Here is a 25787-nt window from a genome sequence, read left to right on the forward strand (position 1 = left end):
CCGAAGGTGCTTCAACAAAGTACAGAATAAAGGATCTGAATACTTATGTAAATGGTATATTTCAGTTTTTTACTTTTATATAAGTTTGCAAAAATGTCTGAACCTGTTTTTGCTTTGTCATTATGGGTTATTGTGTGTAGATTGATGAGGGGGAAAAAACACACAATTGAATACATTTTAGAATAAGGCTGTAACGTAACAAAATGTGAAAAAAGGGAAAGAGTGCACTGTATGTAATCCAGTAGTGGTTCGTGCAGTTTAAGATGAGGACAGATGTTGATTTTTTTATAAGCATGGCCTTATTTCTATTATAGCATATTGAATGACTTTCATTCATACTCCATTCACCCAGTTCAATGTAACATCGATAGGTTTAGGAACTCCTTCAAGAGTGTTGGAAAAGCATTCCATGTGAAGCTGGTTCAGAAAATTCCAAGAGTGTACAAAGCTGTCATCAAGGCAAAGGGTGGCTACTTTGAAGAATCTAAACTATATTTTGATTTGTTTAACACTTTTTCCATGTCTTCACTATTATTCTACAATGTAGAAAATTGTAATTTAAAAAAAAAAAAAACCTTGAATGAGTAGGTGTCCAAACTTTTGACTGGTACTGTATATATAGCTAGCTCTCTCTCTCGCTATTCAATTTTCTAGCTAGCTATAGAGTATGCTTTCAGTACTAGATTCATTCTCTGATCCTTTGATTGGGCGGACAACATGTCAGTTTATGCTGCAAGAGCTCTGATAGGTTGGAGGATGTCCTCCGGAAGTTGTCATAATTACTGTGGAAGTCTATGGAAGGTGGTGAGAACCATGAGCCTCCTAGGTTCTGGGTCAATGTACCCAGAGGAGAACAGAACCTAGCTGTCCTCCGGCCACACCATGGTGCTACCCTACAGAGTGCTTTTGAGGCTACTGTAGACCTTCATTGCAAAACAATGTGTTTTAATCAATTATTTGGTGGTGTGGACATATTTTAGTTTTTAGTTTTATAAGAAATGGTAATTGTTTTAATGTTTCACCATTTAAAAAAATGAAATTCAGTGAGGAGATCATTTCCAAGACTTGAGTCACACCACAGCTCACAGAGTCTCTCCCAATCTGCTGACTGGGGCTGGGATGTAGAATACAATAATTTGTGACAAGCTGTCTTTGGCTTGCAACTGTTTTTCTCAGGCGAACGTGCGTGGAACCTACACATGTACATCTCCTTGACGCCACGGAAGTTAGATGGTTAATTCCCGAACTTGGACATGTCGGAGCTAGAGCTGCTTAAAGATGATAATAGTGTTAAATAACACCGATTGTCTTTCAAAAGTATCCAGCATTGACCGTTAATGTATTCAGGTGTTGTAGTACAACTTTTGAAAGACATAAAACTCAAACAGTCTTGATAAGTGTTGTGTAAGGTAAACTAGGAGGGTACTAATTAGGGATGCCGATATTCGCTAAAAATGCCAACATCGTTATCGGCCAATGTCTAGTTTAACGCCGATGTTCAAAACCGATGTCAAAGCTGATGTGCATACTTATATAACGTAGGTACATGACGTAATGACGCCACGTAAAATGTTGCCCTACACGTGCAACACAGCATTCCTAACCTCGCCCACAATGTCTGCTGTGTGGATCGAGGAGTCGAGTCACTTGAAGAGTAAGAAAATTTCAGCGAGACAACTCAAAGGCTAAATCCATTAAAGCCAAGATAATGGAATTCATTGCCCTTGACAATCAACCGTTCTCTGTCGTGGGTGATGCCAGCTAGCCGACTGGTCGAGCTCCGGTACCAAGTGCGCTATTTTTCTGATGTTGCCCTACCGGAGTTACACAGTAGTAGTGTCACTGCTATTAGCTTCACGACATACATACTGTAACGACCCTGGGTTTATAAACGTGGATTTTGACTCTGCCGCTCGAGCATGCTTATCGATTAGCGCGTTGGACTTCGGGCTAGAAGGTTGAGCGTTCGAGATCTGCTCCCTGCCTGTTTCATTACATTGGTGTCAGAAGTGATTGGACCTTGCATCCACGAACGTGCGTGTGCTTGGCCAGTGAGCGCGTTCCTATAAGACGGAGATTGGCAAGCTAGCGCGAGAAGACGCTCTTGAAAGGAGGGAGTAGTGTAACGACCTTGGGTTTATAAGCGCGGATATCACCTCTGCCACTCGAGCATGCTCATGGAGCACAGTCTATAGCCCGCTGGACTTCGGGCTAGAAGGTCGAGGGTTCGAGACCTGCTCCTGCTTGTTTCATTACAATACTATGGAACACCGTTTGGGTTTGCGTTGCGTATCAAAAAAGATACAGAAGCACTGTCAAAGCTGTACAAAAAAGTCTGCAAACGTGTGTTTACAATACCGCGTTGGTAATAAAGCATCATTTTTTCGCAACTTCTGGGGTAGCAAGCTTTAGCTTGATACCTAGCTAGCACTAATACAACCAGCCTGAAAACAATGACCAGTAGAAACTGCAGTCATTTTCATTATTCTTAGTGATGATTTAGGAATCCTTGTGAGTAAGTATTAACTAGGTTGCCTATTGAAATTGAACTTTAGTTCATGAAAATAAATAGCTAGCCAGCTACTTAAACCTGTTGCCCAAAGCTAACGCTATAAGCAGCCAGCTAGCTTCATCTGACTAGTGAGGCTCGACCGGACCGGGTTATGTGTTTTGTGAGCTAACCACAATAAGGATTAGTCACAATAGTGGAATATGCGGTTTGCCTTAAAAGTACATAAATCATAAGGTGAACGCACCAATTTGTAAGTCGCTCTGGATAAGAGCGTCTGCTAAATGACTTAAATGTAAATGTAAATAAATATATGTTATTGACAGTGATGCAAAATGAACACAAACAGTAGAATTTTGCCCTGCTTTTATTTTAAAGGCTAACCGCAAAGTCCACTATTGTGGCCAATCCTTTCTGTGGCCAGCTTCACATGGATGGGTCTGACCACAATTAATTACATAAGAATTGTCTTATAAATTAGGGTTATTTTAGCTTGCTAACTATAGCTATTGAAACAGATTGTTGTTTTGCTATGTTTTTGGGGAAGAACATTTGTTTGCATCCATGATCTAGCAAGCCTTTTTTTATGACCAACACTGTACGTGCGCGAGACAACTTTACGAGCGTCATAGCATACGTATCGATGAATCGAAATACGAGTGATAGTGCAATCAATGTGTAACAACTACATACACAATTAATGAACTAGTTAAATTATTATGTGGTGTGCAGTCATGTTCAGGTCCTGATTGGTCAACAAGCTTATTTGACACGTCAAATTGTCACGCCCTGGCCTTAGTTATCTTTGTTTTCTTTATTATTTTGGTTAGGTCAGGGTGTGACATGGGGGATTTATGTGTTTTGTCTGGTCTAGGTTTTTTTGTATGTTTATGGGGCTGTTTCCTTTCTAGGTAGTTTGTAGTTCTATGGTTGCCTAGATTGGTTCTCAATTAGATGCAGCTGTCTATCGTTGTCTCTGATTGGGAACCATATTTAGGCAGCCATATTCTGTGGGTATTTTGTGGGTGATTGTCTTCTGTCTTTGTACCAGATAGGACTGTTTCGGCTTTCACGTTTATTATTTTGTAGTGTTCTCGTTGATCGTCTATATTAAAGATGTTGAACACTAACCACGCTGCATTTTGGTCCTCCTCTCCTTCGACGGAAGAAAACCGTTACACAAATAGTGTTTTTTGACATGTCAAATAGTGTTAAATAGTATACTTTTTGACACGCAAAGACCCAAACGGTGTTCCATAGCAATGACCCAAACAGCGTTCCATAGAAATCCTGGTTGAGAATGAAATGACTGAACAATGAAACAGCACAACAAGTAAGTGAAAGAAATAGGTTTTGATTATGTTTTACTGGTAATGGGGACATACGTAAATGCCAACAAAATAACTTTTTTGTCTTCGTGTGTGTGACCTTTTATTTAACTAGGCAAGTCCGTTAACATTATTATTTACAATGATGGCTTACCCTGGCCAAACCCGGACGATGCTGGGCCAATTCTGCGCCACCCTATGAGACTCCCAATCATGGCCGGATGTGATACAGCCTGGATTCGAACCAGGGACTGTAGTGACGTCTCTTGCACTGAGATACAGTGCCTTAGACTGCTGCATCCATGTGTGTTAACTATTTAACTCTACTAGAATGCTTAAATATCGGTATCGTTTATTTGGGCAAGGAAAATATTGGGTATCGGTCAAAAATGTCACATCGGTGCATCACTAGTACTAATGTGTAGCCTATATTTAGTGTGTATATTTCAGGATTGCCAAATTAATCGTAACGTGAGAAAGCTCAATCTGTATTTAATGCAGTTAGATGGCTCTGCACTGTCATGGTTATAGTAATCACTGAAACATGTGGCCTTTTGGCCCTTTAGGCTAGCGTTAATTACTTATTTGTATTCTTTTAGGATGTATAATCTCTCATTACAGTGCCCTTTTCTAACCAGAACGATTTAGATTGACCAAAGATGTTTCTTTATAATTGAAAACCCCAGAATAGTATTAATTCCTTACTTTACAGTTTGTCTAAAGCAAAAATCGTTGCAAGTTTTGCTTTGCAACGACACTCCCCATCCAACCTGACAGAGCTTGAGAGGATCTGCAGAGAAGAATGGGAAATGCTCCCCAAAATACAGGTGTGCCAAGCTTGTTGTGTCATATTCAAGAAGGCTGTAATCGCTGCCATTGAAACCCCCCAGAATAGTAGTAATTCCTTACTTTACAGTGTGTCTAAAGTAACACATTCATTACTATGCTTTTTTTCATGGGTCCATAACCTTTTGTTACTGTAAGGTAACTGACATGCATGAAATCCCTATTTTAGTTTATATGCACGGCATCATTCCTGTTGGGAAAGTATTTGCCAATGTGGTGAATAAAGAAATCAAGCACCGTTTTCAACAATTAGAAGCGCCTCGCGCAAACATTTATCTTGTAGATGTCCCCAATCAATATGTTCGATAGAGGTCATTTGTATGTAGAGCAGAAAACATATTTCATGCACTTTCTATCTACAATAGGATCTGCAACAGAAGCTCTGGGGTGTAAAGTGCGATCATTGTAACGCTAGGGACAGCGATAGTTTTACACCGCTGGTTTCAAACCACAGCTCTGTTATTTTCAAACAAGGTTTCAGAAACCCTTGTCCTTTACGTGTTCAAAGAACATGCTAAATTGAATGAAGAGTCGCACTGCTTTCTTAAAAGGCCAGAGTGCATTTTGGCATGCAGTACATTTGCGGTTTAATGATTTAATTCAATACCATTTAATAGTATCATAAAACAAAAACTAGATGAGAAAGACAGATCACTTTCAGTTGCAGTACAGTATAAGATGACCATAGTCCATTGAAAAAGGCCTGAGAAACTAAAGATGATCCTCTGGATCTAGTGAGCAAAAAAAGGGGGAAAAAAGCCAATCGAACTGTCTGGTAACACAGGAAAATACATTAGTTGTATAGTTTGTTGTCCTTTTATAACATCAACTATAGCAAATGTAACTTCATAATGGGAGTCAGTCGAGGTATGGTAAATGGCCATCTGACTGGCGAAGATGGGTACTCTAGAAAGGTACTCTACCATAAAGAGACATGATAGAATAATCTATTCAGTGATTATACCTCCTGCTTGTTTTGTTCAATGCATTTGCATAATGTTCCCTACAAAAACGTATTCATGTTTTGTATTTTTTTTATGATGGACCCAGCATTCTCACATAATAATACAGTAGCCCACTATTCCAATCACATTTCTGTTCTCTCAAGGTCAGTTTGTTGTTTTTAACTTCTAATTCATTTTAAAGCATAATACACCATTAATGTGTTTCTGACATTTAAAAAACAACACAGTTGCTACTTTAAGTCAGTAACTTTTATATTCAAGCAAGCAGTAATTAAATTAAACCTGTGTATGTACTAAAACTTGGCGATATGGACAAATATCTCACCTGCTCTGCTATGTACCCATTCTGAAGTGATTTTCAGTCCATAGTTTCTGTCTCTGACTCTTATCTGTTGAGGTCAAGCTTCCTTTAACCGACACGTCTAGTTCTGACAAACACAGAGTGCCTCTTCTCCCCGGACACACACACACACACACACACCAAACCACACACACACCAAACCACACACACCAAACCACACACACCAAACCACACACACACACCAAACCACACACACACACACACACCAAACCACACACACACACACACACCAAACCACACACACACACACCACACCAAACCACACACACACACACACACCAAACCACACACACACACACACACCAAACCACACACACACACACAGTGGACGGCCCCTCGCACCTTGACACTGAATGTTTCTTCCCAGGAGTTGACCTCCTGACAACATACCCGGTCTCATAGCTGTCTTTCCAGAGGACACGTTGTCATTTTGTTAAACTCTTCTTTCCTTTTCCCTGTCAGAGTCAGTTGAATGGGCAAAGGGTGATTTATAAAAAATAAAAAACAGCCACTCAAGCCCAAATTGGATTTGTTGCCTCGCGGAAAATAATTGTTGCCAGTGTAATCTGAATTAAAAGCAGGAATTATTGAAAGCATTTGCTTCCATTTGTGCACTCGGGGCATGCTAAGGAGAGTCCTTTCTAATACACTTTTTTTTAGAGCCAAAGTACTCAGCCTGGCTTCTAAGATTCTAATTGTTTGAATTAGGCGAAAATATACCTGCAACGAGGTCATGTCAATGACATGTGATCGGTATTTCAAAGAACAGAAAGTTATTCAGATAGCGAAACGAGTGCTTAAAGCAATCACATTGAGGTTTTAAAGAGATACAGCCCTACTGTATCAATAACGTCAGTGGTGGATGAGAACTCACTGTGTTTAGAAGAATGCGTGTATGAAAGGACGACATTTACTTCATTAAGTTTGCTATACAGAGCAATTAGTAGCAGTGGTGAGAGTATTGTAGGCCCTTTCAGGCAGGGAGTCTGTATAGCTTTCTCTTTTGAAAACCTGTACGAAGCCTACAGAGAGCTCAGAGATCGTCCTTAATGGGCTCTGCTCAGAAAACCCACAGGATCAGTCTGGAAGACATATTACGCATGAAATGTTTGAGATGACAACATTTCTAAATAATTGTGCTCTGTGTTCTATATTGAGAGGGTCAACGCCTCCTAATACATATTTTCGGTAAAATATAACAGTTTTGGGCCAATATTTCTTAGATCAAATGGGTGTCAGTGGCCTGAAGCTAAGTTGAACAGGAGTGATGTAGCTTAGACACAGTATTATTAAATGCAAAACAGAACAGTAAAATTAACAGTCGTTTGTAGCTTGGCATTTGCACTCCAGAGGTGTGACATTATGTCAACAAACAACCCATTGACTTTCCTAATGTAGCGTATTCCTCTGTAAGACCCCTAACAGAGAGGACTTGTCAGTATCCATAATCAGTTCTTGGAACCAGCCCGTGACATCACTCCTCAATATATGATTTATTCTACTGTGTATTCTATTATATTTGTTACAATACTATGTTGAACATGGAATATAGGCTATGAGGACCAACACCAAGTTGATCAGGAACAGGACTACAGTCAACCTCCTCCACCCTTGCCTTATCAAATAGCTGCATACTGAAGTGGACTTTCTTCTTCATAGTGCACCAGTCTCTATGGCAGCAGCCATGCAGTTTGGAGCCGAGCTATGGCCTCTTTTTCAGACGGAGGTCCAACTCTCCTAATTACGAGCAGTAGGAGGATCTGCTGTCCTCGGCTTTCAAACAGCTCTACTCTTGTCCTGGGTATCTAGACGGACTTCAGTATTATTAGGTGTGGATAGACCATCTGGATAAGGCATGTTGGAGAGTCAGTGCTGAGAGAAGGGCTGACTGGTTAGAACTGGATCTTACTATTTAAGGATATATAAAATGTTTACTATATTTCCCTGAAGCAATATGTCTTGTTTGATTTCATTTTTTTTGTCTCCAGCAGGGTGGCTAGTGTGGAATATAACTTTTAACATCTGTTGATCTGGCTTTTAGAGCCCTTTCAATCACCTTTGAGGTGTTATTGTTCATGTGAAATTACAAGTAATGGTTTTGTGATCAATATCTCTGCACTAGTGCTCTGTATTAAATGGCACTAAAGCAGACCACTGAGCATTAAGGCTTATAGTTGTGTGGAGTGGCGTGTAACAAATGCTTGTTGGCACAGTTGCCTGAAAATGACCAAGTGCAATTAGGGTATAGCCTGTAGAGTATTGTCAATGTTATCATTATTAGTGCACCATATTTCAGGAATACAGAAAGACAGAGGTGTCAATATTGTAATTTGTGTTGACTTTCCTTTACCTCAGATGATACTTTTTGAAGGCCTCTGTTTCTCCTCACTTCCTTGCTCTGCACCATCTGCTCAGGAGAGAAAATGTCACGATAGCAGGACCAGCAGGGGAGATGCCAGACGGCCTTTGTGTTTTTGTTCTCTGACAGGTCCTCACAGCAGGGGAGCTGTAGCAAACACACTCGTTTTGACTATAACAACATACAACTCTCATCTTTGGCAGATACTGCCGGCTTACTGTCTTTCAGAAGTAGAAGTAAAGAATGTGTCGGGGGAGGGAAACCTGTGGGAGATGGATATGTTGTGTATTGTTTGACGGGACTAGTTTTCTTGGTAATGAAAAAACAATGCATTGTCCCTGAAGTAATGTGTTCTAATTAAGGAACTCCCCAATGATGTACGACTTGAAATACTTTTCCTAAAGGCAGTGGTGCTATTTCCATCGCTTTGGTGCCAGTTTATTCCTGCTTTGTGGGATGAACCATTCTCTCAATAACTGATGGAAGTTTGTCTCATAATAAGGTTAACATTCCCTCGGCAGACTGTTGACATGAGGACTAGTTCCAGGCTGTCAGGCAAGGCAACAATGTTCAATGCAGGAACAGTAGGGCATCCAGATGTATAATATCTGATACCCAACCTCCTGTGCGTAATGAAAGCATCCAGACTGACCAGTTCAACAGGAAATGGGTGGACGTGTTTCCCCACATCTAGTCCTCTACCAGGGCAGTCATATTCTAAGTAAACTTGGGAGGGCCTTTGCTGCTTCCTGAAGTTAAGAGTGATGTATTAGGGCTGTTATAGACCCAATAAAATTATGCAACGCTTTATTCCACCCATTACATCTGAATATCAATTAGCTGAAATTTAGTGAATAACACAGGTGTTTTTATCATCTCAATAGGTTACATAATGATTCATCTAGGTGTGTTCACTGAACTTTCATGACGGTGCATTGGTTCCATGCTGCTCTCTAACACCAACCATGCCAATATCCATTTCTATGAATCTTTATAATAACAGATTGGGAATACTCAAATTGCAGGGGAATTATTCTCATGCTTTGTTGAGTCAGTTGTTTAATTTTTGGTATGATAATTGCCATTTGATGAAAAACCACTCGGTGGGGCTATGACAGGAAGTGTTTGTAAATAGATCATTCCGGTTAATGGAATGAAAGCGGGAGTTGGTATTTGGGATTGCTGATGGTAAATTTGAAGGGAGAAGCCCCCGACGCAGTGAGGAGACAGAAGGTTAGTCTAAAAAGGCACACTATTCCTTATACTGCATAGTGCACTACTTTTCACCAGGGGCCGTAGAAGTCTGTTCAGAATTTGTGCACTACATAGGGAATAGGGAGTAATTTCAGACACATCCAGAGAGAGCGAGGCCGGTATAGGAGAGTACCTTATCCATCACTGCCATACAGGGTAGCTTCATCTCGGCACTGCCTGGAACTGAATATGTGCTTCCGATCAATAGTCCTCCTACCAATGATGGATACTCCATCACAGCGCTCCCGGACGCTTCATAGAATCACATATTACCTGTCAGTCCACGGCCTGCCACTCACCTGTCCGTTTTACTCCTGACTCACAGTGCTCTATCTCTCCATGGAATTGAGAGAGGGAACGTTCCGTGCAGTGTGTGTGAGTACATGTGGTTAGGGGGTCTTCTCGATGTTTGGAGAGTGAAAATGCCAGAGGTGTACTAAAAGTATTTCTGCATGGGCAGGATCAGATTTCACTGTTTCTGCTCTTCCAGTAGGTCTATTCTCCCTTTTTTTTTTTTTCCATTTGTAGCCACAGTTCCCTATTGTTGATATCCAGATGGTGGTCTTGTTAAATTTACCTTCACTCTATCACCCTCTAAATCCACACATTACCACTCATTATCTGAGGTGTGTGTGCATACATCATCATCCATGATGGTGGATGGAGAGGTGGGATGTACGCCCTGTCCTGAAATTCTAATGTGTCCTTATGTATTTCTGGAACACATGACCAAGACCACCCCTATGGCAAGGGACTTCCTAATATGGATGGATGTTGTATACCCATCAAGCTGGCTAAGACTTCCTAATATGGATGCTGTATACCCACCAAGCTAGCTAAGACTTCCTAATATGGATGCTGTATACCCACCAAGCTGGCTAACAGAAGGTAGTTCTGGGTTTTGATAGGGAGATATGATTTCAGAAAGGAATGCCACACACAGACAATCAAAGTCCCACCTCACTAACAGGCCTGCACATTGTTGTGCAAGGATAATGGTGTTTGACATAGTGTCTTTGTGTGGCTGCTCTGTCTTCTTTGGTCGGTTGATGCACTTCACAGAAGTTTGTGATGCTGGAAATAATGTTCCGATTTGAGCTGCAATGACAAAGCCATTAAGCTTGCCTGACACCACCTACGCTCGGGCTTCGTCTCTGGGAATAGAGGGCCTAAATTAGCATAGTGAATTAATTTAAAGTACAGCTTTAGCCCGTCTCCTCACTCCAAAGCTCCAACTGTTTTATCTTTATGTCCCCTGATGACAAAATTAGCATGGACCACACATCCTTACAGGATGATGATTCAGCATGCATCGTTTTAACCCATGATTATTTCATTTAGGTACAGTATATTTTGCACATATCCATATGCTTGAATAACCTCAAGGTAAGCAGAAGTTAATTGCAGTGTGTATAAGATGTATTTGATGCACCCTCATGGTAATACAGACTTGCAAGGTACAAACTGTATATCGGTTATACTTTACCATAACTTAATACCTCATGGATACAACATGATGTGTTTGTAATGTTATTACTAGTATTACTGATAAGTAATTACCAGTAATAAGTCTTAATCTTCTTTTTATCCATTATTCAATTGTGTCCGTCTGGTATTTAGGTATCGGCATGCAGTATAGGGGAGTCAGTGGAGTCAGTGTTTTTGTATGGTGTTTAGAATATACTGTTAAAGTTCAGCACCAACTGTAAGGGCATCCAAGGAGATTATGAGACTTGATTAGCTTCTGTAGCTCTCTCACTGGCATAGTAATCGGAGCACTGTCTCCCCGACTAGAGCAATTATATAATTAACATGTACTTTTTGTCCATTGTGATTTAGGCAATGACATTTCTGTACCTCCTATGATATACTTAAGCAATAAGGCACGGGGGGTATATGGCCAATATACCACGGCTAAGGGCTGTTCTTAGGCACGGTGCATCACGTCGTGGTATATTGGCCATATACCACAAACCCCAGAGGTGCCTTATTGCTATTATACACTGGTTATCAACGTAATTAGAGCAGTAAAAACATATATTGTGTCATACCCATGTTATACGGTCTGATATACCATGGCTGTCAGCCAATCAGCATTCAGGGCTCTAGCCCCCCAGGTTATAATGTGTGTATGTTAATCTTGCAGCACCACAGCAGTATTTTTTAAATTTTTAATCCACTGTATTATTGAATCTTAAAAAGACTAAGATTAACTTTTCATTTTTAAATATGTTGTTTTTATTGTTGAGCTCTGATAATGAGCACTTTGTGACGAGGATGATCACAATGTTCTTAGTTTTTTTTAATCAAATATATTTTTGTAATACGGTATTGTCTTCTATTTGAGGAATTCTGTTTCCTTCTGTCCCTTCATTACAATTACTTTGTCATGAACATTCCTTTGGAAAAGGATGATTTGCATAAAACAGTGGGTGGATGGCAACCCCTATCTGGATGAACAGATTTCCTTGATTTGTTGTGCAAGTGTACGTCTTGTAGGATGAGAGTGACCATGACACCGTTGTCTATGGACGGTGAAGTACTTAGTGTTAGATCTCAAACCAAGTTCTCCTCTGTTGCCAAGATTAACTTCCATGTCATCCCACAAACATTGAAAACAATAATTTCGTAAAATAAGCAAAAAATATACAAAAAAATGACATTCCACCATTTATAATCCAATTATATTTTTGTCGCTGGTGGATTATAAACAAATGTCCCTGAGTGCACTTTAATTTGTATAATCCTAAAACCATTGAGGAAAAACAGGTTTTTTTCCCAACATGATCTCATTACAAGAGGAAGTGAAATGAAAAGTAGTAAATCGTTACAGAGCGCTGGGTTAAGTTCTCTGTTTTGTAACCAGATAATCTTTGTATGGCAACTGGCAAGGGCCGTTCGATCTATACACGGAGGAGCTCAACGATTGTTTCAATGGCACACATCCAAAAGAGTCCTCTACAAAACACTTTCTCTCCCCATCCATCTCGATCCATTTCTATGCTAACTAATTACCAGGAGGATTTCTCATTTCTACTCTCCTTTCAACAAGTTGGCTTACAAAAGACAAGAGTACAGGAGAAAAACCTTGACAAATGAGGGACAACTTGATTGCGAGCCTGAAGGCATGCATTCATCTATCATTTGAGATAAGCTGCAGAGAGATAAATTTGCTATTGCAACTCGGAACCGGGCACTAGAGTTGTCTAATTTCGTAGGCACATAAATTACCAGGCAGTGGACTTTCACTTTGGAAATGAGAGTTATGCTCATACATCACATGGTCTGCTTTGAGTCCAGCACTGAAGCATATTGATGATCCCAATGCACATTCCACTGGTGTTTTTTTTAAATGAAATCACTGGATTTATTCTATCAATATTGCTAATACTACTACCTGTAATGCTGTATTGAGAAGCTAGGATACGATGAGATTAACAAGATTGTCCTTGACAAAATTGCCCTGTAGGCCTACATACAAGGCTGCTACGGTATATCAAAATGTGCAAATCTGTCAAGGCAAAAGGTGGCTATTTTGAATGATCTCAAATATATTTAGACTTGTTTAACACTTTTGTTTTTGGTTACTACATGGTTCCATGTGTTATTTCATAGTGTTGATGTCTTCACTATTATTCTACAATTTAGAAAATAGTCAGAATAAAGAAAAACACTTGAATGAGTAGGTGTGTTAACTTTTGACTGGTTAAAAAGTTGCCATGCAAGAAATAATCTGATAGAAAAGATGAAACAGCACAAGAAAGTCTCTTCAAATTAGATGAGTCAGTTGATGGTTGGAATTCCACAGTTGATGGTATATACAAGATATGTATTTTATGATGATATCCAGGAGGAATTTATTTCCTGTGACCATTTACAAGCAACAATGGGGGTAGAGGACATTTTTCAGGGTGGTTGACAATCATCTGAAAGACTTGCAACTTGACAGGGAAAATTGTGTTGGGATTTGCACTGATGGTGCAAGATGCATGACTGGGTGCAACTCTGGATTCATAGCTCATGTCTGCAAAGTGGTGCCCAACGTGAAGCTGACATATTGTATACTGCACAGGGATTCTTTGGCCATTACAACCTAACCTAGGGGCTGTTTTAGACTCAGTCGTAAAGTTGGTGAATCTGCAGGGTGACGGGAGCAGGCCATGAGCGCGTGCTCTTTCGTTGTGAGGTTAGGTGGTTGTCTAGGGGGAGTGTCGTGGAGACACTGTGGGAAGTGAGAGAGGAGGTTCTGGAATATCTGGAGAAAGGACGGCGACCTTGCAAACCTCTTCCGTGACAAACTGTGGCTGGCTAGGCTGGCGGACATTTTCTGAAAGCTCGATGAGCTAAACAAAAGCTTCCAGGGCAAGGAATCAACCATTTGAGCTTGAAGATGGCATCAGTGGATTCACTGCATGCCTGGGATTGTGGCACTGACCGCTGAATGCTGGAGCATATGGCATGTTCCCTCTTCTGTCAGCTCACCTAGAGCAGATAGATGGACATGGCTGAGCACATGGCCAGCCTGCAGCAGAACTCTGACCGGTACTTCCCTAACCCACGGGGATCTCAACAACTTCAATGGGTGAGGTATCCCTTTCAAGCAATGTCATCATCAGATCTAGGACGAAGTCTGCCAGACACTGCAAGCAAGCAATGGCAGCAAGATGCTTTTCGAGGCAAACACAATCACACACTTCTGCCCTGCTCATCTACAGCAGGAAGAGGTCTCCCACCTGGCTGAGAAAGCGGTAATGTTCTGTCCAGTTTCGCATCACATACCAATGAACCAGGGTTTTCAACTCCGCCATACTGAAAAAAACAAGTACAGAAACCATCTCAATGCTGAGCATGACCTCAATGTTGCACTGTCAAAAACTAAGCCCGGAATAGACCTGCTTGTTGAAAATTACAACAAGCCACACACCTCTCATTAAGAGTGTGTGTGTCTGTTTTTCTGGTCTAAATCTGTGTTATGTGATTAGTTTCTTCCAGTTCAGAATAAAAACATCAACAGTTCCAAACGAGACTTTTTTTTTTAAACAATAATTTAAAGATTTACAGTAGGCCTGATAATTTTGTATCTGTACTGTTACTTAGGGTTGCACTATTAAAAACCTGAGTCTGTGTGTGTTCTGTTATACATCTGTGTGATGTGATCAATCAGTTTATTCCAGTTCAGAATGAAATTATTTATTGCAGCAGTTCCAACCTAGACAGATAGTGTTTTTTTTTTTTAATAGGGAAAAAAATGAACATGCAGTGCTATTTATATGGGTATTTCATTTCATTGTTATTTGTTTGTCTATGTTACATTCGTTTTAGTCATAATGGGAATGATATGTACCGATATGTACGTATAGTTGCATGTTTTTATGAGCTTGGGTCCCAGGAAACACCGAATTTCTCATTCTAATAGAGAATTTTAAAGTGTGTTGATCCACATCCAGAACTGTTATCAAATGACCAATCTCTCCTCTCTGCAATCAATGAGCCTGCATTTAATAGAATTGGTGAAGTTGCTTATTTATTCACCAACACTTTTAATAGGGTCCCCAAACAGGCATGCATAAATCAGCAATTATTTAGTCTTTAATTGCCCAACTGATAGTGGGGTGTCAACACATCTGCAAAAGCCTTTCACTGTTGGGACATCAGCGACAGATTCACATTAACATAACAGATTTGTTTGACTCCATGTTCTGGATGAGGCGGCTTCCTATTGTGTGAGCCTTTTTAATTGACTCTTCTGAAATACAAGTCAACCTGTTAGCCAGCCGTCCTGGCTATGGGAGTGTGTAATCAATAATTATTACGCCAGAAAATTGTACAATGTTATTAAGTTCTCATGTTCTCTGTTCTGGGCCACAAAGCTTTATGTAAGGGCTCTGTCCCCTTGCCTTTTGTCCAAATCATGATCTACACACTTCCCAGGCTCCCTGATGAACACATCCTGGGCGAACGCTGTCTTGCTCAGCAACTCACAGGAAAGTACAAACGTCTGCTGCCAAACTCGGGCTCCATGGGTGACTGAGCGGGTCTCATTTCTAGTTGAGCAGCCATGTAAGCCATGTCGTCTTTGGTCCCATGACCCCAGTCAGTCAGGAAACACGCAGAAGAACATCTTTACCAGCACAGGTGTTGATTCCTTTTGAAATCCTGTCAAGCTGGCGGTTGTATTTGTCACAACAATTGCAGAGTTTACCCCAGATTACCCTATTCCTAAATGTTTGGGGTGTGTCCTTTAATCTTTATTGCTGATAAATGTCTTGGTCTAGAAATGTAGGGATTCACAGGGTCTTGTGCTCCACTAAATGTCAAAATGGTTTATAGAGTAGTGTCAAAATGAATGCCAATAATGTGGTCATTAATCTCCCAATGCCCCGAGGGCGTCAATGTAGATATAAATGTCAGGGCAACCATGATCACAGGCAGACAGGTTATATAAATCACATCATACATTTATGATTTCATCTTTCGAATCTACTCTCTACTGGGATGCATTTGGGGACTTTTTACCATTCTTTATGATATCTGTCAACTCAGACTGAGCAGCATGCCTCCTATCCTTATTAACTAGGACTGCATTTTCAAATAATAATAATAATAATAATAATGTCAGGAAGATACAGAGGGATTCTGACTGCCACCCAGCATAACCAGAACACCAATGAACCATGTACTGTGTTGCATTAATGACATTCCTGTCCACCGTTTTCTAGTTTACATTTTAGTCATTTAGCAGACGCTCTTATCCTTTTTCAAATTCTTCCAGACAAATAGTTAAGACATACTGTAGCGAGGTAAGCAATAATTGTAGCTTTTGTTGTGCGTCATTGAAGCATGCTTAATATACTGCAGAGAAGTGATTATTTTTCTTGGAGCATTGGTAGCAAATACCAAGGAAGATTCCTCAGGAGGGCTGGCAGAGACAATCGAGAATATCTATGTCAATGAAAGCGAGCAGGGGAGTGTGTTTTAACATCTGCATTAATAAGAGGTACCCATGCTGCTCTTCCTTTGTTTACAGTAATTATTCCAACCTCCTTGTGAAGGTGGATCTGATTTAATGAGACTCGTTCTGTGGGTTGGATAACAGAGCTAGAGGAATCTACAGTTACAGTAAAACCCTCTATACAATATAATTGTAATGAATTTGTTTATCATCTAACGATTGTCTCCCTCTTCTGATGAGGAATAGGATGGATCGGACCAATGCGCAGCGTGGTAAGTGTTCATGTTATATTTATTAAACCGAACACAAAAATAACAAAGGAGAAAACACGACACAAACGAAACAGTTCTGTAAGGTGCAACAAAAACACTAAACAGAAAATAACTACCCACAACCCATAGTGGGAAAACAGGCTGCCTAAGTATGGTTCTCAATAAGAGACAACGATCGACAGCTGCCTCTGATGGGGAACCATACCAGGCCAAACACAGAAATACACAACATAGAATGCCCACCCCAACTCACGCCCTGACCAAACTAAAACGGAGACATAAAAAAGGAACTAAGGTCAGGACATGACATCATGAAAACTACCAGACACTATGAACGCTTCCTTCCGGCACCGACAGAGATGGCTTCGCGTTCCTAGGAAGCTATGCATTTTTTTTTTTTTTTTACGTGTTATTTCTTACATTAGTACCCCAGGTCATCTTAGGTTTCATTACATACAGTCGAGAAGAACTACTGAATATAAGATCAGCGTCAACTCACCATCAGTACGACCAAGAATATGATTTTCACGAAGCGGATCATGTGTTCTGCCTTTCAACCAGGACAACGGACTGGATCCCAGCCGGCGACCCAAAAAAAACGACTCCGTAAAAGAGGGAAACGAGGCGGTCTTCTGGTCAGACTCCGGAGACGGGCACATCGTGCACCACTCCCTAGCATTCTTCTCGCCAATGTCCAGTCTCTTGACAACAAGGTTGATGAAATTCGAGCAAGGGTAGCATTCCAGAGGGACATCAGAGACTGTAACGTTCTTTGCTTCACGGAAACATGGCTCACTGGAGAGACGCTATCGGAGGCGGTGCAGCCAGCGGGTTTCTCCACGCATCGCGCCGACAGAAATATCCTGAGGCTGCATTCATTGTAGCTGGGGATTTTAACCTGTTAGTACTCTAGGGGCAGTATTTCATTTTTGGATAAAAAGACGTGCCCGTTTTAAGCTCAATATTTTTGTCACGAAAAGATGCTCGAATATGCTTGGAATTGATAGTTTTGGAAAGAAGACAGTCTTACGTTTCCAGAACTGCAAAGACTTTCACTGTGAGTCCCTTAGAACAAATGCTTCGGGCAAAACAAAGATGTATGACCGACCAGGAAATGCACAGGATTTCTGAGGCTACGTTTTCCATGATCGCCTTATATGGCTGTGAATGCGACAGGAATGAACAGACTCTTTATCTTGTTTCCCAAGGTCTCTGCAGCATTGTGACGTATTTGTAGGCATATCATTGGAAGATTGACCATAAGAGACTACAATTGCCAAGTGTCCCTCTTGGTGTCTGCGTGGCATTTGGTGCGCAAAACTCAGCTCCCAGTATTTTTCCATTCGAATCTCAGAACAAACCAGGCTACAAGGACGGTGCTTTCAATGGAGAGATATATGACAAACCACCTTCAGGATTGATTCAAACAACGTTTTCCATGTTTCAGTCGATATTATGGAGTTAATTCGGAAAAAGTTTGACATGTAGGTGACTGAATTTTCGGTTAGTTTCGGTAGCCAAATGCATAGTAACAAAAGGGAACGATGTGTCCTACACAAGAATCTTTCAGGAAAAACTGGACATCTGCTATGTAACTGAGAGTCTCCTCATTGAAACATCTGAAGTTCTTCAAAGGTAAATTATTTTATTTGATTCCTTGGCTGGTTTTTGTGAATATGTTGCGTGCTAAATGCTAACGCTAAATGCTAAGCTAGCTATCACCACTCTTACACAAATTATTGATTTTCTCTGGTTCTAAAGCAGAGATTGTTAACAGGATTGTTAAGAAAAGGATAAGCTTGAGAGCAGGCATATTTATTTAATTTCATTTGCGATTTTTAGAAATCGCTAACGTTGCGTTATGGTAATGAGCTTGAGGCTGTAATTACGCTACCGCATACGGGTTTGGGCGGACTATGAGGTTAACAAGGCTAATCTGAAAACAAGACTCCCTAAATTGTATCAGCATATCGATTGCGCAACCAGGGCGGGAAAAACCTTGGATCATTGTTATTCTAACTTCCGTGACGCATATAAGGCCCTGCCCCGCCCTCCTTTCGGAAAAGCTGACCATGACTCCATTTTGCTGATCCCTGCCTACAGACAGAAACTAAAACAAGAAGCTCCCACGCTGAGGTCTGTCCAATGCTGGTCCGACTAAGCTGATTCCACACTCCCAAGACTGCTTCCATCACGTGGACGGGGATATGTTTCGTATTGCGTTAGATAACAACATTGACGAATACGCTGATTCGGTGTGCGAGTTCATTAGAACGTGCGTTGAAGATGTCGTTCCCATAGCAACGATAAAAACATTCCCTAACCAGAAACCGTGGATTGATGGCAGCATTCGCGTGAAATCGAAAGCGCGAACCACTGCTTTTAATCAGGGCAAGGTGACTGGTAACATGACAGAATACAAACAGTGCAGCTATTCCCTCCGCAAGGCTATCAAACAAGCTAAGCGTCAGTATAGAGACAAAGTAGAATCTCAATTCAACGGCTCAGACACAAGAGGTATGTGGCAGGGTCTACAGTCAATCACGGACTACAAGAAGAAAACCAGCCCAGTCACGGACCAGGATGTCTTGCTCCCAGGCAGACTAAATAACATTTTTGCCCGCTTTGAGGACAATACAGTGCCACTGACACGGCCTGCAACGAAAACATGCGGACTCTCCTTCACTGCAGCCGAGGTGAGTAAGACATTTAAACGTGTTAACCCTCGCAAGGCTGCAGGCCCAGACGGTATCCCCAGCCGCGCCCTCAGAGCATGCGCAGACCAGCTGGCCGGTGTGTTTACGGACATATTCAATCAATCCCTATACCAGTCAGCTGTTCCCACATGCTTCAAGAGGGCCACCATTGTTCCTGTTCCCAAGAAAGCTAAGGTAACTGAGCTAAACTACTACCGCCCCGTAGCACTCACTTCCGTCATCATGAAGTGCTTTGAGAGACTAGTCAAGGACCATATCACCTCCACCCTACCTGACACCCTAGACCCACTCCAATTTGCTTACCGCCCAAATAGGTCCACAGACGATGCAATCTCAACCACACTGCACACTGCCCTAACCCATCTGGACAAGAGGAATACCTATGTGAGAATGCTGTTCATCGACTACAGCTCGGCATTCAACACCATAGTACCCTCCAAGCTCGTCATCAAGCTCGAGACCCTGGGTCTCGACCCCGCCCTGTGCAACTGGGTACTGGACTTCCTGACGGGCCGGCCCCAGGTGGTGAGGGTAGGCAACAACATCTCCACCCCGCTGATCCTCAACACTGGGGCCCCACAAGGGTGCGTTCTGAGCCCTCTCCTGTACTCCCTGTTCACCCACGACTGCGTGGCCACGCACGCCTCCAACTCAATCATCAAGTTTGCGGACGACACAACAGTGGTAGGCTTGATTACCAACAACAACGAGACGGCCTACAGGGAGGAGGTGAGGGCCCTCGGAGTATGGTGTCAGGAAAATAACCTCACACTCAACGTCAACAAAACTAAGGAGATGATTGTGGACTTCAGGAAACAGCAGAGGGAACACCCCCCTATCCACATCGATGGAACAGTAGTGGAGAGGGTAGTAAGTTTTAAGTTCCTCGGCATACACATCACAGACAAACTGAATTGGTCCACTCACACAGACAGCATCGTGAAGAAGGCGCAGCAGTGCCTCTTCAACCTCAGGAGGCTGAAGAAATTCGGCTTGTCACCAAAAGCACTCACAAACTTCTACAGATGCACAATCAAGAGCATCCTGGCGGGCTGTATCACCGCCTGGTATGTCAACTGCTCCGCCCACAACCGTAAGGCTCTCCCAGAGGGTAGTGAGGTCTGCACAATGCATCACCGGGGGCACACTACCTGCCCTCCAGGACACCTACACCACCCGATGTTACAGGAAGGCCATAAAGATCATCAAGGACAACAACCACCCGAGCCACTGCCTGTTCACCCCGCTATCATCCAGAAGGCGAGGTCAGTACAGGTGCATCAAAGCTGGGACCGAGAGACTGAAAAACAGCTTCTATCTCAAGGCCATCAGACTGTTAAACAGCCACCACTAACATTGAGTGGCTGCTGCCAACACACTGACACTGACTCAACTCCAGCCACTTTAATAATGGGAATTGATGGGAAATGATGTAAAATATATCACTAGCCACTTTAAACAATGCTACCTAATATATTGTTACATACCCTACATTATTCATCTCATATGCATACGTATATACTGTACTCTATCATCTACTGCATCCTTACGTAATACATGTATCACTAGCCACTTTAACTATGACACTTTGTTTACATACTCATCTCATATGTATACATTCTACTCGATACCATCTACTGTATCTTGCCTATGCTGCTCTGTACCATCACTCATTCATATATATTTATGTACATATTCTTTATCCCCTTACACTTGTGTGTATAAGACAGTAGTTTTGGAATTGTTAGTTAGATTACTTGTTGGTTATTACTGCATTGTCGGAACTAGAAGCACAAGCATTTCGCTACACTCGCATTAACATCTGCTAACCATGTGTATGTGACAAATACAATTTGATTTGATTTGAACTTATAGACTTACTCGGTTGTACACTCAGTGGCCAGTATTAGGTACACCACCCTGTTCACGAAAATGGTTCGCTCCTACAGACTGTGAGTCATGTGGCTGTGGCAGGCAGACTGGTGACTTTCAGCGTGATATGAATGTCAGTGCCAGGCACACCGATCCAGTATCTTAAATGTCCAGCCTCTTGGGCTTTTCACACACAAGTGTCTAGAGTTTACAGAGAATAAAACAAACATCCAATCGGTGGCAGTCCTGTGGAAGAAAACAGTTCATTGATGAGAGAGATCGAAGGAGAATGACCAGAATAAGCTACCATCTGGGACACAAACAGGCAAATAACAGTGCAAGTACAACAGTGGTGTGCAGAATGGCATCTCGGAACACACAACTCGTCGGTCCATGTCACGGATGGCCTATCGGAGCGGATGACCACACCAGGTTCCACTCCTTTCAGCTAAAAAGAAGAAGCGGCTCCAGTGGGCATGTGATCACCAACACTGGACAATTGAGTGGAGAAACATTGCCAGGTCTGACCAAATCCCGGTTCATGTTGCGTCATGCTGATGGCAGAGTCAGGATTTGGCGTAAGCAGCATGAGTCCGTGGCCCCATCCTGCTTGGTGTCAACGGTACACACTGGTAGTGATGGTGTGGGAAATGTTTTCCTGGCACACGTTTAGTCCCTTGATACCAATTGAGCAAAGTTTGAATGCCACACCTTGTAGAATCCAAGCTCGAAAAATGTAAGCTGTTCTGGAGGCGAAGGGGAGTCCGACCCGGTACTAGATGGGTGTACCTAATACACTGAGTGTGGATATTCTGGCTACTATCCGTGTTAGTATGAATCTGTCTATTCAGACCTATTAGTCTTAAATGGCTATTAGTCTTAAAGATATAACTTGACCTTGCTTAAACCCATAAAATGCTTTAGAATAGGGGTGTCAAACTAGACAACCAGGTGAGGGGAGTTCACTAAATATTAAGGATCTTAATTCATCAATCAAGTACAAGGGTGGAGCGAAAACCTGCATATACTGCCCTCCATGGAATGAGTTTGACACCTGCTTTACAACTACTCTCCAGGGAATGTAAGGGGATTCAGGTCAATTTTTTTTTTCATTCAACTTTGGGATTTAGGCAATGAAGCCCTTTATCTACTTCCCAAAAGTCAGATGAACTCATGGATACCATTTTTATGTCTCTGCATCCAGTAAGTTTTAAAGGTAGTTTCACAAGCCAATGGTAACTAGAGTTAGCGCAATGACTGGTATCTACTGGCATGCTAGGAGTTACCAGAGACTTAGTCATTTTGCTCCTGTTAGTTACCAGATGCATGTCCTTTTTCTTTCTTTGGTCAGTATAACCACCGGTCGAGTTGTCTACTATCTGTTGCTCCACTTCTCTCATTGTTTATTAAGCGTGAGTTCTTTGTAGGCAGACATGCAGAATGGCTGCATGTCTGGGGCCTTCCGAGTGGTGCAGCGGTCTAAGGCACTTCATCTCAGTGCTAGAGGCATCACTACAGACCCTTGTTCGATTCCAGGCTGTATCACAACCGGCCGTGATTGGGAGTCCCATAGGGTGACTCAAAATTGATCCAGCATCATCCGGGTTAGGGGAAGGTTTGGCCGGGGTAGGCCGTCACTGTAGATAAGAATTCACTGTACAGTGGGTAGAATGGCGCCGGAGAGGATGGCTGACGTTTTACGTGCTCCTAACCAACTGTTATTTGTTTTTTGTGTTAACTTTTTTTAAACTTATTTTGTACATAATGTTGCTGCTACCATCTCTTATGACCAAAAAATACTTTTGGACATCAGAACAGCGATTTACTCACCAAGAACAGGACATTAAACTGTAATATCTTATGTTTCACTGAGTTGTGGCTGAACGACGTCATGAATAACATACAATTGGTAGGTTTAACACTATCAGCAGGATAGAAAAGCAGCCTCAAGTAAGACAAGGGGTGGTGGTCTATGTACACTGCTCAAAAAATAAAGGGAACACTAAAATAACACATCCTAGATCTGAATGAATGAAATATTCTTATTAAATACTTTTTTTCTTTACATAGTTGAATGTTCTGACAAGAAAATCACACAAATTATCAATGGAAATCAAATTTATCAACCCATGGAGGTCTGGATTTGGAGTCACACAAAATTAAAGTGGAAAACCACACTACAGGCTGATCCAACTTTGATGTAATGTCCTTAAAACAAGTCAAAATGAGGCTCAGTAGTGTGTGTGTGTGTGGCCTCCACGCGCCTGTATGACGTCCCTACAACGCATGGGCATGCTCCTGATGAGGTGGCGGATGGTCTCCTGAGGGATCTCCTCCCAGACCTGGACTAAAGCATCCGCCAACTCCTGGACAGTCTGTGGTGCAACGTGGCATTGGTGGATGGAGCGAGACATGATGTCCCAGATATGCTCAATTGGATTCAGGTCTGGGGAACGGGCGGGCCAGTCCATAGCATCAATGCCTTCCTCTTGCAGGAACTGCTGACACACTCCAGCCACATGAGGTCTAGCATTGTCTTGCATTAGGAGGAACCCAGGGCCAACCGCACCAGCATATGGTCTCACAAGGGGTCTGAGGATCTCATCTCGGTACCTAATGGCAGTCAGGCTACCTCTGGCGAGCACATGGAGGGCTGTGCGGCCCCCCCAAAGAAATGCCACCCCACACCCTGACTGACCCACCGCCAAACCGGTCATGCTGGAGGATGTTGCAGGCAGCAGAACGTTCTCCACGGCGTCTCCAGACTGTCACGTTTGTCACGTGCTCCGTGTGAACCTGCTTTCATCTGTGAAGAGCACAGGGCGCCAGTGGCGAATTTACCAAACGTCCTGCACGTGTGTTGGGCTGCAAGCACAACCCCCACCTGTGGACGTTGGGCCCTCATACCACCCTCATGGAGTCTGTTTCTGACCGTTTGAGCAGACACATGCACATTTGTGGCCTGCTGGAGGTAATTTTGCAGGGCTCTGGCAGTGCTCCTCCTTGCACAAAGGCAGAGGTAGCGGTCCTGCTGCTGGGTTGTTGCCCTCCTACGGCCTCCTCCACGTCTCCTGATGTACTGGCCTGTCTCCTGGTAGCGCCTCCATGCTCTGGACACTACGCTGACAGACACAGCAAACCTTCTTGCCACAGCTCGCATTGATGTTCCATCGTGGATGAGCTGCACTACCTGTGCCACTTGTGTGGGTTGTAGACTCCGTCTGATGCTACCACTAGAGTGAATGCACCGCCAGCATTCAAAAGTGACCAAAACATCAGCCAGGAAGCATAGGAACTGAGAAGTGGTCTGTGGTCACCACCTGCAAAACCACTCCTTTATTGGGGGTGTCTTGCTAGTTGTCTATTCCATTAGCACAATGGCATGTGAAATTTATTGTCAATCAGTGTTGCTTCCTATGTGGACAGTTTGATTTCACAGAAATGTGATTGACTTGGAGTTACATTGTGTTGTATAAGTGTTCCATTTTTTTTTTTTTTTTGAGCAGTGTATATTTGTAAACAGCTGGAGCACAATATCCAAGGAAGTCTCAAGGTTTTTCTCGCCTGAGGTAGAGTATCTCATGATAAGCTGTAGACCACACTGTCTCCCTATAGAGTTTTCATCTGTATATTTTGTAGCTGTCTACATACCACCACAGACCGATGCTGGCACTAAGACCGCACTCAATGAGCTGTATACCACCATAAGCAAACAGGAAAACACTAATCCAGAGGCGGCGCTCCTAGTGGCCGGAGACTTTAATGCAGTGAAACTTAAATCCGTTTTACCAAATTTCCACCAGCAAGTTAAATGTGAACCCAGAGGAAAACAACTCTCAACCAACTTTACTATACACACAGAGACTCATAGAAAGCTCTCCCTCACCCTCCATTTGGCAAATTTGACGATAATTCTATCCTCCTAATGATTCCTGCTTACAAACAAAAATTAAAGCAGGAAGCACCAGTGACTCAGTCAATCAAAAAGTGGTCAGATGAAGCAATGCTAAGCTACAGGACTGTTTTGCTAGCACAGACTGGAATATGTTCCATGATTCTTCCAATGGCATTGAGGAGTACACCAGATCAGTCACTGGCTTCATCAATAAGTGCATCGGTGACATCGTCCCCACTGTCACGAACCGGCTCAAAGTCCGTAACCAAAAGGGAGACAACGTGGAGATAAGGAATAATAAAATGCATTTATTAACTTAAGTAAACTAAATCCAATTAACAATTGGTGTGTGTAGTCAGTAATCAGTAGTGTATGTGAGTGTTTGTGTGCATAAATGTGATAATGAGGGGTGTTGAAAGGTGCCAAAGCAAACAAACGGCCACAAAAATGCTACAAC

The sequence above is a fragment of the Oncorhynchus nerka genome, linkage group LG14, assembly GCF_034236695.1.
Source record: "Oncorhynchus nerka isolate Pitt River linkage group LG14, Oner_Uvic_2.0, whole genome shotgun sequence".
Taxonomy (NCBI): Eukaryota; Metazoa; Chordata; class Actinopteri; order Salmoniformes; family Salmonidae; genus Oncorhynchus; species Oncorhynchus nerka.